Source organism: Myotis nattereri (assembly GCF_964212035.1).
Source record: "Myotis nattereri genome assembly, chromosome: 11".
Taxonomy (NCBI): Eukaryota; Metazoa; Chordata; class Mammalia; order Chiroptera; family Vespertilionidae; genus Myotis; species Myotis nattereri.
Genome location: NC_138086.1, coordinates 79,652,016 through 79,675,543, shown reverse-complemented (window position 1 = coordinate 79,675,543; position 23,528 = coordinate 79,652,016).

The following is a 23,528-nucleotide window of genomic DNA, read 5'->3' as shown; positions in this document are numbered from 1 at the left end:
GATTGTTTGTTTTCTTAATATTGAGTTTATAGAGCTTGCTATGCACTGTGTGCCAACAATTTGCCTGATGTGTGTTTTGAAAATATTTTCTCCTAGTTGCTGTGGACATTTTCATTCTCTTTGCTTTTCCTCTTCTTAATAGGATCTTTATAAAGTCTAATTTATTTTTAAAATTTTATAGATCATGCATTTAGTGTCATGACTGAGAAATCTTTGACCAATCGTAGGTCATGAACAATTAATTAGCATTTCCATTTTGTCTAGCCTACTTTCCCTTTTTGCCATTCTCCTCCTCCATGCCTTAGCCCTTATATCAGTCTATAGAGGAAGCTTATCAACCTGGGGCCAAGAACTTGTCATCATAAGGGTCCAATTCAGGGAGGTCTCCATTAGCTCCTCATCTGTGCTCTGGTTCTTTCATTTGGTGACTTATCCAGACCCACTTCTGGGTCAGGGTTTCCTCCCCTCGTTAGAAGACCAGGTGCGAGATAGTCCTATCTGGGCACCATGGGTGAGCCTGAAGTCCAGTGCCTCCTACGCATACTTGTAAGCGTGGGCAAGTAAGAGATGTGGTGCTCAGAGGGAAACCAGTGTCCCATGAGAAGAGCTCAGAAGAAAATCTCCAATTTTGAAAAGGAGAGCCAAGGAAAGAAGCTAAAACAGAGAAACCAGGAGGCAAAGGAAATATGAGAATGGGTACAGGCAGGGGGTACTGAAAATGGGAACCGATGTAAGCTATAATATTTAGAAAAAAGACAACACTAATAGCTAATTCTTACAATTACATTCACCCCATAACAGGTACTGTTTTAAATACTGTCTATCAGCAGTGCTCAAAGGATGGTCCAGGGAACTTGATGGATCCCCAAGACCCTTTAAGGCAGTGGTTCTCAACCTTCCTAATGCCACGTCCCTTTAATATAGTTCATATTGTGGTGACCCCCAATTTCATTGTTACAAATTGAACATAATTAAAGCATAGTGATTAATCACAAAAACGATATGTAATTAGATATGTTTTCTGATGGTCTTAGGCGACCCCTGTGAAAGGGTCATTCGACCCCCAAAGGGGTCACGACCCACAGGTTGAGAACCGCTGCTATAAGGGATCTGCAAGTTCCAGTCTATTTCCCTAAGAACAGTAATACATTGATTGATGTTTTCACTCTTGGTTCTCTGTGAGAATAAATGGAGTTTTCCTGAGGCAACACAATATACGATATTGCAATAGGTTGAAAGCAGAAATATACCTGAGAATCCAAGTGTCTTCTATTAAGCCAGACAAAAGAATAGATTTGAAAAAAGGTAAGAGGATTTTTTTTCTTGTTTTGGCACAGAGAGCGAGGCAGGTAGGGGGCTGGGTTGAATGGAGAGAGAAGCCCAAAGGCTCCAAAGAGGGAACCCTTTGCTGGATTGAAGTTATTCATTCCCTTTGGACTAGATGAGGAGTTATATTTAGCGTCTGGTCTGAAGAGCTCTCTTCTTACTGAATGTAAGCCCCAGGAACCCTGCACCCCCGGTGTAATTTGTTGCACTCTCTGTATCGCTGCACTAGTCCCTCGTGAGGATGCTGCCAGGAAGGAGGAAGCAACCTGGGCAGCGTCCAGAGGGCATCATGACGCGGCGGGCTGGCCTCGCGGTTTGGGGGCTGATTAGCAACCAAACCGTGAGGTTCACGGTTACCAATGGGAACTAGACAAGAACGTTCCTGCCACAGATTCCCTAAGGCCCATGAAAGCGAAGAGAAAGCCAGGCGATGTAGGCCTTAGGGAAGGAGCAAAGAAATAGACTCTTTTTTTATAAAAAAGTATCGAGCAAATAACTATGAAGCATGAATTGCATGTGAAAGGACTGTTCTTGCTCCCAGTGCTGTGTTTCTCAAACGGGAACCCACCTGTAGGGCTCTGGCCTGAATGGCGCAGCATAAAACAGCACACTTTCGGAGTGACGGTTTTATCTGAAGGTGATTCAAATGTGCACTGATATCATGGCTATATTAAAAGCAGGGCACGAAAGTCACGTACAGGACTCCTGCTCTGGCAGGAACCGGAGAGCGTTGCGACCCGCTCAGCTCCCATCTCCATCTCCTGTGGCCAGAACTGTGTGTGCTCCCTCCATCGTTCCTGTCCATCCACTGGCCTGCCGTCTTGACATGGAACTACAGCCATTGAAATTGTAAGGATACAGAAACTATCAAGGGGACATTTTTTTAAATAGGAAAATATCAAAGCTTTCTAATATTCTATTTGGATATCCATAATTGGCTTATAATCGCAAAAGCCGGTTTCTGAAGAAAGGAACTGCCCTTGACCGCCTACTTGCCCTTCATTTCACACTCGCACTACTGTCCCATGTAAGGCTCCACTCCCCAGCGTCACGCCGGGGCCACGCTGGGAGAGGGCCTGTCCTCTTGAAGGCATGGCCTTGAGTCCTGCTGCTTAGATCGTGGTCTGAGCTCAGCATCATCGATACCATCAGGCACTTGGTTAGGAATGAGGAGTCTCAGGCCCCACCTCAGGGCCAAGTCAGAATCGGCATTTTAACTCGTTTGGAGAGAGAGGGGCTAGAGGACATGCCGAGACCCCTGTGCCAGGGGACGGCAGGTGCAAAACCTAAACGGGCATGTTATTGCCTCAGCCCAGAGTGACAACATCACTTCCCTTCTGAGCCCACTGACGAGAGCCAGATACGTGGGCCCTTCTAACCAAGGAGGCTGGTGAACATGGGTGTGCTCGTGGGATATCTGATAAGCATCACTGCCCCACACAGCCTCAGTATCCTAAGTGGATACTAGACGTTTTGAATGATTATGGCAAATAACTTTCAGAATCCTGAACATGAAGGCTACTCACTTTAACATATCAATTACCAATTTATCTCTTCCATTTTCGTTAATATGAATAAGTAACGTAACTGCTTCACACCAAATGATGCAGTAAATTTGATAAATCTGTGGGCTAGATACAGATGATCTAGGAAAAACTGCAATGCCATAGAGCTCCCTTTTGGTCATAAATATTGATGTTCAGGATCAAAACTCATGTAAATGTGACACAATATTTACATACCCCAGGAAGTTCCCGGACCGTTTATACACTTCATTCTTTGGACAAACTAGTAAAATCAATTATAGTCCTCAGGCAATAACCTCACCATCGATGATCATTTTTATACAAAGCCAATGTTATGGCTCAATTTTTTTTGAGGTTACCAGGCTAACATAGTCCTTAAGTGTCACACATTGGCCACCACGCACTAGCGAGATGAGCAGGTAAACTTTAACATAAGGGCAAGGGCAGGGTCCAAGAATGAAGGAAGGTCAGTTATTCTAATGCGCATGTAGGAATCTAAGGGCCCTCATCACAAGGAATGAAGGTCTGAGCAAAGAGTACAGGCCAGGGAAACTTTATTGGAATATAAAACCATAAGAATGGCTTGGGGCGTATTTTTTAAAGAGCTACCACAAAATATTAAATTCAATTCTCTCAACAATGTTTATTGTCATTTTTGAAATGAGAATATTTAAAGTCATTGCCTAACTTCTCTTTTTTCATCTTTATTGTTGAGATGATTACAGATGTCCTCTTTTTTCCCCCCATAGCTCCCCTCCACCTGGTTCCCACCCAAATCCAGGCCCTTGCCACCCTATTGTCTGTGTCCATAGGTACTGCACACATTTATATAAGATCTTTGTCTAATCTCTTCCTGAATCCCCCACACGCCCTTCCCTCTGAGAATCATTAGTCTGTTCCATATCCATGCCCCTGATTCTATCCCATTCACCAGTTTATTCTGTTTATCAGATTTTTTATTCATTTTATTTTTAGATTCAATTGTTGATAGATATGTATTTGTTGCCACTTCATTGTTCATATTTTTATCTTTACCTCCTCCTCCTCCTCCTCCTCCTCCTCCTCCTCCTCCTCCTCCTCCTCCTCCTCCTTCTCCTTCTCCTTCTCCTTCTCCTATACCCTTCAGCATTTCATATAATCCTGTTTTGGTGGTGATGAACTCCTTTAACTTTTTCTTGTCTGTGAAGCTCTTTATCTGACCTTCAATTCTGAATGATAGCTTTGCTGAGTAATCTTGGTTGTAGGTTCTTGATACTCATCACTTTGAATATTTCTTGCCACTCCCTTCTGGCCTGCATAGTTTCTGCTGAGAAATCAGCTGACAGTCATATGGGTACTCCCTTGTAGGTAACTAACTGTTTTTTTTCTTGCTTTTAAGATTCTTTGTCTTTTGCTCCTGGCATTTTAATTATGATGTGTTTTGGTGTGGTCCCCTTTGGATTCCTCTTGTTTAGGGTTCTCTGCACTTCCTGGACTTGTAAGTCTATTTCTTTCACTGGGTAGGGGACGTTTTCTGTCACTATTTCTTCAAATTGGTTTTCAATGTCTTGTGCTCTCTCTTCTTCTGGCACCCTCATAATTCGGATGTTGGTACGCTTGAAGTTGTCCCAGAGGCTCCTTACACTATCTTCATATTTTTAGATTCATTTTTGGTCTTCTGGTTGGGTGTTTTTTGCCTCCTCGTATTTCAAATCATTGACCTGATTTCTCAGAATCCTCTAGTCTACTGTTGGATCCCTGTATATTATTCTTTATTTCAGTCAGTGTATGCTGAATTTCTGACGGTCCTTTTCCTTTTCTTTTTCTTTTTTTTGGCATTCTCACTAAGATCCTTGAAGGTCTAAGTTCCTTGGAGGTTTCCAGAAGATTCCTGAGTAACCTTATAATTGTGTTTTTGAACTCTATATCCAGTAGTTGCTTTCTTCCATTTCTTTCATTTGTGACATGTTTCTTTGTCTGCATTTTGGCTGCTTCCCTGTGTTCATTTCTATGTATTGGGTAGAGCTGCTATGTCTCCTTGAGTTGATAGAGTGGCCTTGTGTAGTAGGTGTCCTATAAGGCCCAGTGGTTCAGCCTCCCAATTCACCTGAGGTGGACACTCTTGGTGCCCCCCTTGGTGGGCGGTGTGCACAGTCTTGTTGTAATTGAGCCTTGATTGCTGGGAGAAATTTACCTCCAGGCCAATTGGCTGTGAGGACCAGCTGCGACTACAATGGGAGAGCTGCGGTGCAGGAGACCCTTATGGGGCAGGACTTGATTCAGTGGGGCTTTGGTGCTCACTGAGTCTTCCCCTTGAGTGTGTCACTTATGGATGTGTAGAGTTGTAATCTGGTATGGTCTCACATTGACCACTGGATACACTGGCTCATGGATCTCCAAGGAGGTGCAAAGTCAGCCACTTCCTGGGGCCACCCAGCAGGAGCTACAGAGAGATCTGCAGATTCCTCCTCTTTGTATGGGGTTTGGAAGTGCCCAGATGAGGCCCAGATGTGAAGCAAGGCAGGTTGGTGCTGATGCTGGACTTGGGCCTTTTATTGATAGCTTTGGGTCTCCCTGACCCAGCTGCAGCTTGTTTGACAGGTTTTAGGCTGAGAAAGGACAGGTTATTCATATGCAAAACACACTGTACACAACTTGGGTGGGGCTGTAAACTGGGTGGGGTGGGGTCTCAAGGAATACCACGGAACAAAGAGAAATGGCTGCCAGTAAGCCCTGCACCAGGGAGGTCCCAGTGCAAGAACAATGACCATTGCAAGCACCTCCAACTGAAGAAAGCCGCCCCCACATTCCTGCCCCGATGCCAGACAGTCCAGTTTCTCCCCAAATGTGTCTGGGTCCCCCAGAGCCTCGCCCTGGTACTGGAGCTCAGAGCAAGCGAAAGCTTGTAAATTCAGTTCACAGTGCTGGCCTTTTAAGAGGAGTAGCTGGGTCTCCAGCAGCCTCTGTGTCACTGAGCCCCAACCCACACACTGGTTTTTACAGTCCATAGTTCTTATATACGGACTTCTATTCCCAGATCTGGGAGCCTGGGCTGGGGGTTGGTGTGGGGCTGGGACTCCTTGCTCCCCTGGGCAGCCTTCACAGAGATGATCTCTCTCCCGATTAAAAACACAGCCCGAGTGGGTGCAGGCCCAGCCCGTTCCGCACCTCCCACCAGTCCCAGTGCGCTTCCTTCTTTACCTCTCTAGTTGTAGGACTTCCATTCAGCCAGCTTCCCGTGTTTCTGGATGATGGTTGTTCTGTATTTTAGTTGTAATGTTGATGTGATTGTGGGAGGCGGCGAGTACAGGCCTTTACCTACTCTGCCATCTTGGTTCCTCCCTAATTTCTCTTATTTTTTTCTCCTCCTTTGCACTTTTTAAAACAAGGCAAGTTAGTATCAATCATACTAAGCATGTGAAATATTTAGATTCTTGAAAGATGAAATATTTATATCTTCATCTATATACTAAGGATAAAAATATTTATCTCTTATGTAGAAAATGAGTGTAAAACTTTAGTGGCGTGTCTGACACCTGGTTAACCTTCAAGAAATGATGATTATTATTCTAGAAAGTAACTTTTTATCTCATTCAATGCCCCAAACACTGAAGGCGCCACTGCTGTGATATTTCTGACAGATCTGTCCAGTCTCCATGAGGGAATTTCTAGTGACAGGGAGCTCACCCCTTTACAAGGTCAGCCAGTCCATTCATGGCCAATTCTACATTTTTTTAGACATTTAAAATATTTACACTATTTTTTTCTTATGCAGAATCCTTCTGTGGATCTGACTTTTTATTATTGACATATATCTGGCCTTATCAATGCTTTCTGGAGTAATCTGATACAAAAATGCATCTTTTAATTTGCTGTAATGGTGCCTAACTATTATACTGTACACCTAAATTAACACAAAATACTACTGAATGTAAACGGGAGTTGAAATATAAAAATTTTTAAAACTTATGAATGAGGAGTGTTTTTTGTGAAAGTTTAGTCGTTTTCAATGTCCTATATCGCAAAGTCACCCTTTAACGTTTAGCCCCCGTGGTTTGAACATATGCCTACACCAAACTGCTGCGTGGAGAAGCGCTGTAGGTCACGTGCACAACAGTGCCAGGCACCTACTGAAGAAAGAGAAAGGATGCTCTTCTGAGAACCAGGCGGCCTCTGCTTCACACAGTGCGGGCTTGTTATGAACAAGTTCACCTTCTGCAAAACCGAGGCCTGAAAGGAACAGGGTGTGTCGGAAAACAGAACTGGGTGCTTGTGGAATTCTGTGGCCCGAGCGCTGGTGAAAACAGCAAGGACCCTAAGAAAGGGCCCCAGGACAGTCGAGTCTGTCACCATCGCCCTCAGGAAATCCTTTGTGATGTCACAGCTGTGCTCGCTGCTTCCACAGACACTCTGGGAGGCGTTCACTTTTGACAGAGACTTCTCATCGGGAATCTTTGTTCCTACGTTAGCTTAATTCCAGGTGTAGTGTCCCCACACCTGCCTCGTCTGTATTCCCCGAAACAACTGAACCTGGTGGCAAACCAAGCCTTTCCTGAAGAAGCAAACAGCCACTTCTAAAGGAAGGCCTCAGCAATTTTCTGCATGGTTTGTTTGTTTTCTCAGTTCTTCATGTGCCGCATAGATGGTCTTTCTAATTTTGAGCAGCTCATCCCAGATTGCTTCAAAACACAAACAGGCCGGGCATAACTGTGCCTGAACCACCATCAGCCACACATTGTACTCCCACCATTCCCTAAATCACCAGTAACCCGCGGTTCCAATCACAGACAGATGGCGGCACCGGCATCTCAAGCCCTGGAAACCTGATTTCTCCAGGTGCTTCTCATCTGTCCCGGACGGAGACCCTCAAGGACATGCAGTACATCCGTCCTGGGCCAGTGGCACTCGCTGCTTTAAAGACACAGAATGCACTGCAGAATCTTTGAGGCGAGCAGAGGCATTTAAACATTTTATCTGAAATTTACACACCACTTACTTCCCAAAACGACGTTAGGTGACTGCCAAAGAGGAAGGGCTGCGTGCCAAAGAGAGCTTCGTGCTCTTTCTGTTGTCATAGCATATAAATCAGACATAATTTCTATCTAAATTGTTGTGGCTCCGAATGGGTTGAGAGCTTGGTGATTAAAAATACAGATTCAGGACGCAGACACATCTCGGTGGGAGTCTCCTCTCCGTGTGTCCCTCCGTAGCTGGGCGCCAGCGGGCCAGTCCCTGCTCCGAGCCTCCGTGCCTTCCTCTGTGAGGTGAGGCCACTGTCCAGCAAGGTTCCATGAGCGCCAGACCAGGTCACCTGTGTCACACCACCCAACAAATGACAACTCTGACCATTTTCTCATTATCATTTTATCTTTTGTCAGGAGTGGGTCCCATTCAGTGCAATCATATATCCATGTAGTGTCTGCTGATATGCTAAGTGGCTTCAAAATTTTTAATTTACAGGAGACTTTTTTGAAGATTCTATGGGCCCTATTTTGTTTTTTAAATGCTAGCATAAGCCAGTCAGGAAAAGACAAGTACCACATGATTTCACTCATATATAGAATTCAAGGAACAAACAACTAGCAAGCAAAATAGAGACAGACTCAGAGGTAGAGAGCAGGTGGATAGTTCTTGAGAGTGTGTGTGTGTGTGTGTGTGTGTGCGCGCGCGCGCACTGGTGGTGGTAAAGGGACTGAGCAAAAAAGAAAAAAGAGAGAACTCATGGACATGGACCACAGTGTAGTGACGGCAGGGGAGGGAGGTGGGAGCGTGAAGGAGAAGAGGACATGGAGGGGATAAATGGGGATGGGAAAAATAAAATTTAAAAATTACAATTAAAAAATAAGACAAAAAAAACCCCAACCCTAAATAAAAGTAAAATGCACCCTGGCCTCCTTTAGCCGTGCTGACGGTCACTGGAACACATCACCCCTGACACCAGGCCAGGAGAAGCGAAATGCCAAGGACTCGGGGGGCGAGGAACCACTTTGTTTAGGCAACGAGAGTGGCTGGGCCTGTTCCCTCTCGGCCTCCCTCATTAGCCCGGGAGACACCAGGGGGTTATAGCGTCAGCTGTTTCTATTAGGAGATAAAAGAAGGAACCTCTTGCTGCGTGTTAATATTTTAACAGCCAGCTGGTAAACCTCGCTTCCTAAGTGCATGTGTGAGAAAAATAAAGGGAACACTGACAGTGGGCAAACCTTTCCTTTTTACTTCTGATGAGTTTCAAATGGAAGCTTTTAGTCTGTTTGTGCGTCAGTAAAACACATCCCAACCTGAAAAGGAAAAAAAAAGCCTCCCACTGGCCTGGGCAGGGGCGCCTCTTGGAGTTGCTGTCTGCACTCAGGCTTGGAAAGGGCGTCCCCGACGGGCAGGGGTCCCTCCACCTGCTGCCTGCCTCCGGGTCTGCACTGGGACGAGGCACCGGGCTGATCCCAGCGCATTTACCATGGGAGAAGCCCTGCTTGCCCTCTCCTGTGCTTGTGCTCCTCCAAACAACTGCCCAGACTCCCCTGCTAACTCCTTGGCAATGTCATCCTAACGCCCACTCTCGCCCAAGGCAAGGATTCCCCAACCACGTCCGTTCTGCACCATCAGACTGAAATGACAGGGTTGCTGGGAAACTAGGGGTGGGAAGGCCACCCAAGCGAGGCTCCTGGGACCAGAGGCACTAACTAGACACATGCGGTGCCTCCGGAGACAGCTTGGCAGCGCAGCAGGCACCCGGCATGCCTGGAGGCCGCCTCGAGGGCATTAAAAATCCACAAGAAACAATGCAGTGGGACCCGGGCTTACAGGGGCCAAGGCAACGCAGACGCAGGTGGAGCTCAGGAAGAAGGGGGTGAGCACCGGCCGGGACAGGAGAGCTGGGGGACGGACGCGGGGACCCTGTTTTCTGGAGGAGACCCAGCCTTCCTCCCTCGAAAGTGGTGGCCGCGGTTCTGCCTCACAGTCCGACCCATTTAATAAGTTCAGTTCCACAGAAACAAACAACAACGCTGGCCTTTTGTTAGTCATTTGAGATATGTTAACACGTCAGAGAGAGCGTGAGACTAAGAAGAAATGAGAATAAGAGAAAGCGACTTCTAAAATCGGTATCTAATACATTATTGAACTCGAAACCATATAATAATGTCCAACAGCTTTGCATTGTAATTACACATGATTTTAATATTTTAATTACCAAGTGAATTTCTAATTTCTCTCTCGATCTCTTCCTATACCCCCAGCGCCAATGCTGTGATTTTCCTCAGCGCCAGGGCTCTTCCCTTGACCTTAGCTCTTCCCACAACTCCGGCTCCCCCATCGGACAAATCACAGACTCCGCTGACCGATTCGTCCCAGCAAGGGGAAGGTCTTTTTCTTCTCTCCGGCCCAGCCTTTTCCTGGCCAGTGTCTCTTAACTCAGATCAACAACATCAAACTACTAATCAATCAACAGAAGCTTAAAACAGCATGAGAGTATACAATCTGAAAACATAAAACCTAAAAAAAATTCTTGAATTTATTGGGGTGACGTTGGTTAATAAGATTATATAGGTTTCAGCTGTACAATTCTATAACACACCATCTGTATATTATATTGTGCATTCATCACCCAAAGTCAAGTCTCCTTCCATCACCATTTATCCCCCCTTTACCTTCTTCTACCTCCCCCGACGTCCCTTTCCCTCTGGTAACTACCCTACTGTTGTCTGTCTGTGTCTGAGTTTTGTTTTGTTGTGTTGCTCAATCCCTTGACCTTTTTCACCCAGCCAAGATTTGAAAGTCAACCAAGTGCCCATCAGTAGATGAGTGAACAAAAGAGTTGTGGTCCATTTACTACTCTAGTGTAAAAAAGAAGGAACTCTTACTTTTAGCATGGATAGACCTAGTGATTATGCTAAGTGAAATAAGCTAGTCAGAGAAAGACAAGTACCATATGACTTCATTTTTATGTGTAAACTGATGAGCAAAATAAACTAACAAATAAAATAGAAAACATAAAACTTTGATATGGTGTAAACTTTCCATTATGTTCCAATTTAAAAATAAGCATGCTAGTTTTCTCTTATACTTAATCTACCTAGGGGTCAAAAAATAGATAGAAATAGAAGAATTTTCCTTGATTTTTAAAGGCCTAAATATAAAAGAGGTGCCAGATAAGATAGAAATTTGGCCTTGGGACAATGACAGTTTGAGGGGCCCTGGCATATGCCCCACTGTTTGAAGACAAGGTAACAGCAGAGGTCTAGAAAGTGGTCAGTGCTTCCGGTTGAGAAGGGCAACAGGTACAGACCCAGATTATGCCCCAGCCTTGCCATGTCTTCAGATTATGCTCACCTCTTCATGGTTGGGAAAATCATGTTGCTTTTGATAATTTCAATGAAAGAGCAGTTGAAAAGGGTACATATACTGTTAAAAACATTTATTAGTTAACCTGGTGTGAATTTTACTAAAGCAAAGATTGATAAATGCATACATGAAAGTTAGCTGAGCAGTTGTTAACTGCCTACCAAAAAGATCATAGGGAAAAGCTTTTACACAATAATTCATCACTGCAGAATTGGCTGTCGGCGAATACAATCATCTCAGCAGAACAATGCACTTATTAAAAAGTATAATTTGCTGTTTCATCATACTTTCCATCCACCTTGGGTTTGAAATGCTAATCATTCATGGGTTGCTGCTGCTGTTTGTAACGCCTTTAAAATTCATTACAAACTATACCAAGATTGTAAACACCTGTGCCTTTCTGCATACATATGTATCGAAAATCAATATGGCTATGCTAAAGTATTTGGAAAAATATTACAACGATCTCAGCAGTTCTACCGATCCATTACTACTTTGATTTCTCTTTATGGCATTTTTTATGGGTTTGCAATATGAGAAAAATATATGGTCCCGGCTTATTTATCCTTCTTCTTGGGAGAAAGATAGTTCATCAAGTCAATTCGGATTTCTTTTGGATACGTATCTTCCAAAGCGTAAAACGGTCTTTATCCAGATGTTAAAGTGAGCAAATGAATATTTAACACAATTTGACAGGTCCCTCCACCGGGTCACTCCTACACGGTAATTCTCAGGCTCCACAGAGAGAAAGGGGGGGGGGAGGGGGGAGATTGTTTCCTTGGAGACAACACTGAATACACCAACAATCCTAAGCCTTTGTTTGGTATTTTCCAGAGATTGTAGAAAGTAAGCACAGGAGAGTCGTATCAGCTTTCCCTGTGAGAGCAGCACACCGGCCAGCTCTCAGATACCTCTGTGAATTCACAACAGCCAAGCCAGGGCCTTCATTCACTAGTTCATTCACCCCTTTGTGTTAATCTAACGCAGTGGTTCTCAACCTTCCTAATGCCGCGACCTTTTAATACAGTTCCTCATGTTGTGGTGACCCCCAACCATAAAATTATTTCCGTTGCTACTTCATAACTGTAATTTTGCTACTGTTATGAATTGTCATGTAAATATCTGATATGCAGGATGTATTTTCATTGTTACAAGTCGAACATAATTAAAGCATAGTGATTAATCACAAAAGCAATATGTAATTATATATGTGTTTTTCGATGGTCTTAGGTGACCCCTGTGAAAGGGTCGTTCGACCCCCAAAGGGGTTGCGACCCACAGGTTGAGAACCGCTGATCTAAGGACTCCTGATTTTAAAAAAATTTTTAAGAGGACAGGATGAAAACAGGCGAAAAGAGGTCCGTTTCTGTGGCTAAGAGCAGTGACCACGCCATTCTAAGGTGTCCTCCCTTCCCCAGAGGACACCGACTTCTAATAGAGTGAAGGGCCAGTCACGCTGTAGGTGTTTGTTCTTGGTTTAAGAGAAGGGGACTAGGACATCGTATCAAATGACTTCACTTCTCATTCCAGTGACAGTCATTACCAACATGATTTTAGGTAACTCTCCCCGTTACTTTCCTCGCCTGTAACGTAATGGCAACTTTGCCTACACTGGGCAAATCCTGGCATGTACTTGGCCCTCAGGAATGTGATTTTACTCTAAATTTAGGGAAAAGTAATAGCAATAAATAATTCTATGGCACATTTCCAAGTAAACCTCACAGTCTACTGAGAGGCAGGCAGAGCAGTTATTTCTATTTGGGTTTGACAGGGATGACCTGGATGTCAGAAACGTAGTTTGCAGTGTCTACAGGAAGCCTGGACTTGAACCCACTGTCCCAAGATGAGCCCCGAACGCAGCCACGCCTCTGCTTCCTAGTTAAATGGATGTACAAGGCTGTTAATGGGGTTCGGTACATCCTCCTACATCTAAATGATTCACCGATTCTCTACCCTGTCCGCTAAAAGACGGGGCGCGGTCAGTTTCGGTGCAGAGCCACTCTGTCTCAGCCACCGGCCATGGAGACGCTTGCAGTCTCTGAAGAGCGGGGTAGATATTCACGTGTGACCTCAGGAGACCCCAGGCGATTAGTCTTCCAAATAAAAATGCAAATGCTATCATGTCCCTTCAATAGTGTCTCTGTGGCTGGGCGGCTTAGACAAAGTATTAATCCTCTCATCTCCAGAGTCAACCTGTGATTGCACCTCATATTCAGCGTGCATTCCATGTGAGGAAGCGGGGGCAAGCCAGTTAAAGACGTGTCTACGTTCTCATCCTTGTGACCACAGCCAAGTCACTGGAGCTAATTCTGTCCCTGTGAATGTCTGATCGTGAGGGAAGCCCTGCCATTCTGATTGGTCAGTCCAGACCGAGGCTGAACTTATTCCTCTTAGCAACTGACAACTCACCCTTTGTCCTCGGTGCTTTCCTGACGTCCACACTGTGTGTCTGTGTGTAACCATCTACACTCTCTAGAATGTTCTCTCTCTCGAAGCCCTTGGTCAAATTACCCAGATGCTCACTCCAGCTTTACTGCTGAGTGACAAATGCCCATCTCAACAATGGCCTCTTGATCCAGGGTTATCCTATTTTTACCCCATCACCTTGAGCACACTTCTCTATACACAACCACAAGATCTGCTTCTTTGATGTTTGGTAAAATTTCCCCCAACTTTATTGAGGTTAATTGACAAATAAAAACTGTACATACTTAACATGTACAACATGAGGCTTTGATATTCCTCTACCCTGCAACACGACCACCACGATGAAGCTAATGAACTCCTTCATCGTCTGGCACAGGTACCTTTGTGTCTACTCCCAGCAACTCTAACTTTGCAACACAGTGTTATTAACTCTCGTCACCAGGCTGTACATTAGATCTGCAGAATATATACATATTATATCTGAACTGTGTACACTTTTGCCAAAGTCTCCGGTGGTTAATCGCTATTACAAAAAACACCAAAAAACTTTTATAAAGTCCACACTTACATAGACCAATATAACAATGGCTGCTCTGTTAATAAAAACCAAGATGACTAAAATAGACATGACTCCAAGAATGGGCAATTCACCAGAGCGACTGTTTTATAAAATTAGGCAAATCAATCATTTCCCAGGGAAGGAATTTTCAGTAAATGAACCCTATGAGTGTTTAGCATCATTTAGCCACCATAGGCTAAATCCCACAGCCTGTAACTTGGAGAGAATTATGCTGCCTATCCAGTTTACTGAACACAGAAAAGATAGCCCATGTATGCGGTGTTAAGAATGTTGTAAATGAGAATTCAGTTTTGAAGAAAACACCTGATGTAAAAAGTCCTGACCTAGGATGGATGAACTGGATGCAGATGAGCTAAGGGAAAGAAAGAGACAGAGGGAGAGAGAGTAAGAGGTATAAAAGGAGGAAAGGAAGCAGGAAGGTAAGAAGGAAGGGAGGGAGGGAGGAAGCGGGGAAGGAAAAGAAGAGAGAGGAAAATGAGGGAGGGAGAAAGAGAAAGAAGGGAAGAAAAGATGTTTAACCTTAAAAAGGAGCAGGAGAATTAAGTTGAAAAATTCTGTAAGAAGATGTGTGAAAGTAAAGACAGTCTTTTAAAGTGATGTGGTTCAGTTAGAGCAATATGGTTGGCAGCCAAAGGTACATTCAGAGGTATCAAGGCCCATGAAGTCTGAGCATAAATGGTTTTGCAGAAAAAAAGAATAGTGAGATGGTTCTCAAGTTTTGTGGCCAAACTGGAATTAAAAAAGAAACACAGTAAGAATTTTACCTATGAGTTGAGTACTATTGACCCATTTGAAATCATGGGTCTGTCCATGAGTAAACTATGCTCTATATTGTTTGGACACTTTAGGGCGACACATTATACTTGGCAATTGGGTATTTTGATCTTGTGTTGATATTGGTTCTGACTCAAGTCATTCCTCTCCCCTCACTAACATGATATGACTATCACTAAATATTGTCCTGTTATAGATGGCAGATGGTCTGATTCAGCCCCGACACCTCTCAGTCCAAAGGACAATGCTAGGGAAACCCAGCAAAGCAGATCAGTGTAGAGAAGCTGCAAGACATCAGAACACTTAGGTGGGAGGGAATGAATAACATTTGAAGGTCAGAGAGACGAGGTCTTTAATTATCTCTAAACGTGGAAGGCTACAAGAAAACAAGATCTGAGAGTATACAATGTAAGAAGATAAACAACTAGATAAAAGATCACAAAAGAAGACACACGTCATAAAAGTTTAAGGTTCCTTAAAATGTGTTTACTTTTATGGATGGGCTGTCTGCCTTTGAGCGTTTTAATGCACAATACTATTTCCATTAGTATTTCATGAATCTTCAAGATGACAAGAAGAAATTGCCTTTAGAATACATCCCCACCATGTACTCCTTTGAACATAACTAACGTGTGTCTTAATGCCTCCTTTTGAACTAATTCATAATGTTTATAGGAAAAAATATACTCTTGATTAATTTTTAAATGTGGCTTTAAATATATTTACTTTAAGGTTCAAATGCTTTGATATAAAAGTACAATGTTTAGTAATAGTCATATCCTGAAATTTTTAAATTGTAACACATGCTGACCATATCTAATGGTTGTACTAATAGTCCACAGAATTGTCAACTTTTTCATTACTTTGGAAAATTGAAGATTTCTGAAAAGAGATAATATGTTTGCTCTTTTAGTAAAGTTCAGTCTGGCTGTATTCCTGGAAATCTCTTGTGTTTTGTATAGAATTTGAATCTGGTTGCTCATGAAATTCTGTGATTGATATGAAGCTAACCAGTTTCAACCAGTGGAACTAATCCATCACATACAGTGATCCCAGCATAAACAATGTCAATTATCTCTCACAAAGTAACTGAGGTAGCAGAATTGATCCAAGAAGGGGCAGTGAATTATCTTCTACACACCGCATGCAAAGCTGGAGTCTGGCATTCCCAAAAGGTGCTTTTCTAAGCATATACCGTGGTCATGAGCAGGAAGGATTAGCATCGTTAAAATACCCACGCTGCCCAGAGCAATCTATAGACTCAGTGCAGTGCCTACCAAGATACCCAGGGTGCATTTCACAGAACTAGGACAAACATTTATATGGAGCCACAAAAGACCTGGAATCGCCACAGCAGTATCAGGAAAGAAGAACAAAGTTGGAGGAATCATGCTACCTGATGTCAAACTCTACTAAAAAGCTGTAGGAAGCAAAACAGCATAACACTGGCATAAAAACAGACATATAGATCAATGGGACAGAATAGAGAGCCCAGAAATAAACCCACACCTTTATGGTCCATTACTATTTGACAAAGGAGGTCAGAACATACAATGGGGTAAAGACCATCTATTCAATAGATGTGTTGGGAAAATTGGATGGAAACATGCAAAAATAAAATAAAACTAGACCAGTAGTCAGCAAACTGCGGCTCACGAGCCACATGAGGCTCTTTGGCCCCTTGAGTGTGGCTCTTCCACAAAATACCACGTGTGGGTGTGCATGTACAGTGAGATTGAAACTTCGTGGCCCATGCGCAGAAGTCGGTATTTTGGGGAAGAGCCACACTCAAGGGACCAAAGAGCCGCATGTGGCTCGTGAGCCGCAGTTTGCCGACCACTGACCTAGACCACTTTCCTACACCATACACAAAAATAAACTCAAAATGGATTAAAGGCTTAAACATTAGATTCTAAACCAGTAAACTTCTAAAAGAAAGCTTTTTTTCTCATAGCAATATATTTTCTGATATGACTCTTTGATCAAGGGAAACAAATGGGACTATATCAAACCAAAAAGTTTCTGCACAGCAAAGGAAACCATCAACAAAATGAAAAGACAATCCACTGAATGGGAGAACATATTCACCTATAATACATCTGATAAGGTGTTAATATCCAAAGTTTATAAAGAACGTATGCAACTCAACATAGAAAACACACACACACAAACAACAACAACACACAAATAATCCAATTTAAAAAATGGGCAAAAGACCTGGATAGAGACAATGGTTAATAGATACATGAAAAGATGCTCAACATCCCTAACTGTCAGAGATGCAAATTAAAACCATAATACATATCACGTCACACGTGTCAGAATGGCTCTCATCAATAAATCAACAAGCAAGTGTTGATGAGGATGTGGAGAAAAGGGAACCCTCGTGCACTGCTGGTGGGAATGCAGACTCATGCAGCCACTGTGGAGACCAGTATGGAATTTACTCAAAAAATTAACCATTGAACTTCTGTTTGACCCAGTGATTCCACTTATGGAAATATATCTGAAGAAACCCAAAACACTGATTCGAAAGAATATATGCACCCCGATGCTCATGGCAGGGGTATTTACAATAGCCAAGACCTGGAAGCAGTCCCGGTGCCCATCAGGAGATGAATGGATAAGAAAGCTGTAGTTTTCAGGGAAGGCAAGAAAGTAGATCATTGGTCGTGTTTATCCCATGCAAATGAGCCACATATCAGTCAAAAGAGTCATGACATTGCTAAGTTATATGATGGACAAGGGGCTGGGGATGGAGGGAGGAGTCAGGCCTTGAAGCTCATTGTCCAAGCCAATTTTTATGCAACAGAGTAACTAACTGGCACCTCAAGGGAGCGACAGACCCAGGTGTATTAATCTTCCAGGCTGAGACTGATACTCTTAATAACGACGTTTAATGAATAATCAGGATATTATGCTTTCCCAGTGACCACTTAAGAAATGAACGTGCAAAACCTCTTGACTCCATGCTGCAGGACCCACAAGATGGCTCCACAAAGTGCCCTCGCCCAATGCCCGGCTCCCCTGAGCAGCCAAGGGTTACGGGATGCATGTGTTTGACCTTGGTCTTCTGAGCACTGCCAAGAGCAAGAGTCCCCTAAATTTTCTCCTCCTAATTAGTACAAGCTGTCTCTGGCTTTTTATCTCTCTACATTTAAGTGGAAATATGAGTCAAACAGGAGACAAATTGGTCTTTGCTCCTTTCCTAGCTGCCACCAAGACGAATGACGCTCCCATAGGTTATGCGAACACTTCAAGCAGCTAAGAGCCCCACAGTACTTTCTCCGCGTGCCACGCGCAATAAGGGAATGAAGAATTAGCCGTATTGCGCATCACCTAGATAATGAGCACCTACTGGATGTGAAGCATTCTATTGTTCACTCCTTTATATTCGGAAGAGGAGACGTGAACAGAGGGAAATAATACACGTGTGGGTGTGTGTGGAGGAGGTTGTGAGAGCGTGTGTGTGTGTGGGGGGGGGGTATGTGTGTCTTCTGTTAGGCAATTTGCAGGTGCAGAGAGCTAAAGATAATGTCAAAGTGACAAGAGGTGGTGACAATCTCAGAAAGGGTATTTATACTTAAATAAGCTTTATATATAGTTTTAAATAACCACGACTACTCGAGAAGACTCAGCAAGTGTCCTCCAGGGAGAGCCAGATTTCAGCTGGAGAATGAACTGGAGGAGATAGTGTGAGAAGAGCTTAAGCTTGAAGGGTATTTCCCTCGTGGCCGACTCTGTATTCCAGAGGGCGAAGCAGGGTTTGGGGGCCGAGGGGGTAGGGGATGGAGGCTAATTCCAGAATATCCCAACCTGCCTGGGCAGGCGCCTCCGCGCAATGACGTGACTTGGGTGTCTTGGCTTCTTGTGTGACTGACAGAAACACAGATTTAGGGCACTGCGGGGCCGACTCTGGCATTTCCTAAGGGGCGGTCGGGTCTGCGGGGCTGTGGGGGGAGGAAGCTGCCTTGACAGGAGTTCACAGGGCAGATGTGTGCGCCACGGCGTCATCGGCATCAACACATGTTGAGGTCAGAGGCCGCCGGGAGCACCGGGCGGGCTGGGAGAGGTCAGTCCTCCCAGGGCCTCGAGTAGCCGGCACCTCCCAGTGCTCCCTCCCCGTTAAGAGCTTCTGCCCCGGGGCAGATCCAGCGGTCATCTGTCTGAGCCGCTGTTACTTTTTCTACCAAACACACTGCCACCAGGGCCCCACCCTCCCCACTGCGCATGCCGCCCCGGGCATCGTGTGGAGTGAACTCGTCACGCGTGGATGGAGGGGAAGACACTGTGCCCTGGGGAGAAGCGGAGCGAAGAGAGCAGGCGCTCGGCAGTATCCAGGCCTCAAACAAGGCAAACGGGCCAGGGCCTATGTCGGAAGTAGGAAAAGTGACCAACGGCAGGGCACGGCCAGCACAGCGCGAGCCCCGGGTGCTGGTGGTCCAGGGGCCGGCGAGGTAGAGAGGAACGTCTAAATGTCTTGGGATCCCTGGTCCAGACGGTTTAAACAGGGCTCTTACCTCTCCTACTGGGTCACAGCAGACCCCCCGATCCTCAGGGGATGTGTATCCAGACCCCCAGGGATGCCCGAAACTGCAGAAAGCACGAACCTGAATATACTTGTTATTCTTACCCACACATTCCTTTTCCCCCACCTCATTCCTAGAGTGCCCCCCTCAATCCTAGAAGGCCCCCCACTTCCGAAGTCCAGCCCCCCTGAGATCCTCATCAGGTCCCCGCACCCACGCGTCATGTCTGCTCAGCGAGCCATCTCAGCACCCCCTTCCGTGGCATCACGGAGGCGAGTTCCGTACGACGTCAGCGTTCGGATTTCTTCACTCTCCAATCGGTATTTTCCGTTTCAACACCCCAGTGCTGGATGGAGGTGGTGCATTTTGCCTTCATGTACATTTACCTACGGAGATGAAAATGCATCACGCATGACGCATGACTGACAGGGCCTCCGGCCGGGAGTGCATGTGGCCTGCAGACAAGCGTCTCCCGCTCTCCAGGGCCGCGGACGCTCGGAATAGTGCTATTCTGGAATGTCACTGTACCATCATCAGAAGCAGAAGGGAAAACAGACCTGACTCTGGTAGGCTTCATCTATGACATTTTTAGCCATTTTCTGGGAAATAGTCTGCATTTGAAGCAAATTTCTATGGGATGGAGATTATTTTCCAGGTATCAATTCAGCTAAACGATTAGTTCCTTAATGCATCATTAAATGTAAAGGACTTTTCTGAATCCTCCCTCAAAATGTATCCATATTCATTCTATTCAAGTAAACCTGCCAAATTACTGGCATAAAACACATTGGTCTTTCATTGCACCGAATCATGAATCATTCTTCTTTCTTAAGGATTTAGGGGAACTTAGTGTATAAATATTTTAAAATTATTTCCTAGAAGTTTCCTCGGCCTTCCAGCGATAATGAATTGCCCTGTTGGGTCAACCTCATTCCACCCATAGGCCGTAGATAACATAAAAAAACCACAACCTACTTCATCCTCTCCTATCATAAAAAAATCACCTCCCGTCCAATCCAACAGGAGCATTTCTTCTTAAACCGCATCCATCTGTAGTAGCATGCCATGTTTTCACAGTGAAGCAAATACATTTAAATATGACTTCTCTCCACCCTGCATTCGATTTCATGATCAAGCCAAAAAGTACCAAAGCAGATGTTCAGAGAAACAAGCCATGAAGCAAAGAGGTTTGCAAATTGTTTTTCTTATGTGTAAAACTCCAAATCCTTCTATAGGAATAGATAAGAATATGTACACCTACACTTTGATTAGATCCATAGAGTTTAATCATTTTTTCCCACACTCGGCAGGAAGAAATGAAAGCTCCCTGGCTGGCAGGAGGGGCCCAGGTTCTGGTCAATGTTCTGACGTGCGCTCTAGGAACTTGGGCAGCCTGAGTCTCAGTTTCCTTGTCTGTAAAATGGGGTAATAACCACGTTCTCTGTGTACCATACAGAGTGGTTGTGAAAATCCATTTCTGTAGACACTTTAAATACATAATTTATTAACAAACCTTTATAAATTGTGAAATGAAATATGAGTGGGAATCATTATTGTTGCTACACAATTAGTATGTGCATATGATACATGATGGAATCCAGAAGATAAATTATTATTAAGTACTTCGTTTTTCCATAACCTTTACTCTAATAGTTAAAGGGTATTCATGCATGACCTTAGAGTATATTATTTTAAAAAGAGGGAGAGTGTAACTACACCCATACAATTTAGTGCCAAGATTCACTACCCTTCTTCCTTATTCCCAGTCCTTTCTCTGGCTTTTCTCCCTGCCCTGCCAGAGTTTAAGAGGTTTTGAAATTGGCAGCATGTGAGTAACATCTCATTTCATTCTCACTTGCAAAGAATGACTGACAACTAGAGTCTGAGAGGGTATGTGCGAGAACCTGTGGTCTTTTATTTATTGTCAAGACTGTAATTTTTTAAGTCTTTGAAACACTTAAAACGACTTCTAATCAACTGTCGCCAAGATGAGGAGATGTCGATGCCTGGCTTTGGAGACCCAGCGTGAGACATCGAGGTGTCGGGGTGACAGTCCTGCTGGAGGCTCCGGGGAGACTCGCCCGGCATCTCCCGGCTTCGGTGGCTCCTCGGATCCTCGGCTTGCGATACAAGCTCCGCAATCTCTGCCTCCGCCCTCACACAACCCTCTTCTCTAAGACCCCGTCTCTGTCCCCTTTGGTCCCCGGGAATGTCCTTAGAAAGGCTTTCACCCCCACGTGTGTGAGATGTGGAGGCCGCGTGCGTGGAACGAGATGGCTGGGAGGAGGGAGAGGGGCCGGTGCCTGTGCCTTTATGTCCAGGGAAGAAGTGCAAATAGCAACCGTGGCTGCGGTACCTTCCTACCTCTAGCTCCCCAAAGAATACAACTCCGTTGCATTTTGATTTTCATCCCTTACTGCCAACGCTGGATACATCTTTGTTCTCTCTCTTGGTGCAAATCTAGTGAACCCATCCAGAAAAGAAAAAATCAGTATTTTGAAGAGAAGGAGAAAAGTAAACAAGATACTACAGAATATGATTGGCAACGACACGTTTCTTTATCGCATCGTTTGCTCTACAATTGTTTGCAGTAAAGCAGTAGTACTAGCTAGCACTGAGAGGCAGGTGACGTTTCAAAGTGGGTCAAGCGTGCTTTGAAGGCACATAACAGCACCCTGACTTACAGAGAGGAAGGGCGGGATTGTATGTGGCCAATTAAAAACAACAACAGTTGCTTCAAAAATGTCACGGTAGTTCCATAGCTAGTACTGTCATTAAAACACACGCGCACACACACACACACACACACACACACACACGCGCACACACACTTCACTGGTCTCTGCAATGAGTTAGAACAATCCCACCAATGGCCTGTGGGTGGATTAATGAGGTGCGTCTGGTGGCAAGCCCTGCCCCGCCCACGGAGATGTGCAGACACAGAGAGAGAAAAGGCATCAAGCAGCTCCCGGCATTTTTACTGTGGGGCGGGGTGGGGGGTAGCTCTCTTTTCAGTCCTATATGTGTTATGGGTCACTCCTTTATAAAACTGAAAGCAGATCTGAGTTTTGATGTTACAGGAGCCATACATGTTTCGGAAGAGAAACATGCTAAGCAGCTAGAAACGTCTACAGTGAAAGCCCAGTCCCATTCCTGTCCCAGATGAACCGCCTACACTCACCACTTCTTTCCGTCCAATCTCGGGGTGAGTGTGCTGGCCCTGATTTTGAGGGGGGAGGAAGAGGGCAAGGCTGTTTATTTGTTTTACCTGTAAATGACACTGTCCTGTATCCTCCCCCAAAAGAGGGACTTGACTGAAAGTCCCTGAAGAAGTCTCAGAAATAAACTACAAGTCAACTGGGAGTTCAGCTGCTCAGTCACCTGCATGTGACCTCACTTCTGTCCCCTCACCCCGCACCCACACTTATGTGCCTTTGTCGCTGTACGCACAGCCCTGTTAAATGAGTGTCCTGTGTACGTGGTGTTTCCAGCTAAACCCTGAGTATCCAAACAGGACAGCATCTCCTGGACCGTATCCCCCCACCCTCGGGCAGAGGAGTCACCGGAACAGGGAAGGCCAGGTGGCCTCAGGACAGCCACCCGCGCAGGGAGCTTTTGCAATGACATCAACTCCCTCATCCATACGCTTCGAACACAACGTTTCCATCCACTGCAATTTCTTACACTCACACTCATACTCCACCTTCCTTTTTCTCTCTTGTTCACAAGGGTGTCATGACAAACACGGTAGCCTGTGTCCTCGACTTGCTCAGCTAGTGAACCCGCCCCGCAGAGGAAATGAGTTCAGGTTGGCATGGCTGCCAACCACAATGGAGTTCTCCACAGGAGAACACAGTCCCCGGGCCCGGGAGAGTGAGGGAGGGAGGGAAGAGAGGAGGGTGGCGGTGGGGTCACGGGGCACTTGGAGAAGCTACTGTCTCTCCACCCGGAGGCAGCACAGGCCGAAACGGTTCATCCCTGGGACGCGCACAGCACAGAGGCGGAGAGCACGCTTGAACACGTCCTCATCCTGGCACGTCACAGCACGGTGCC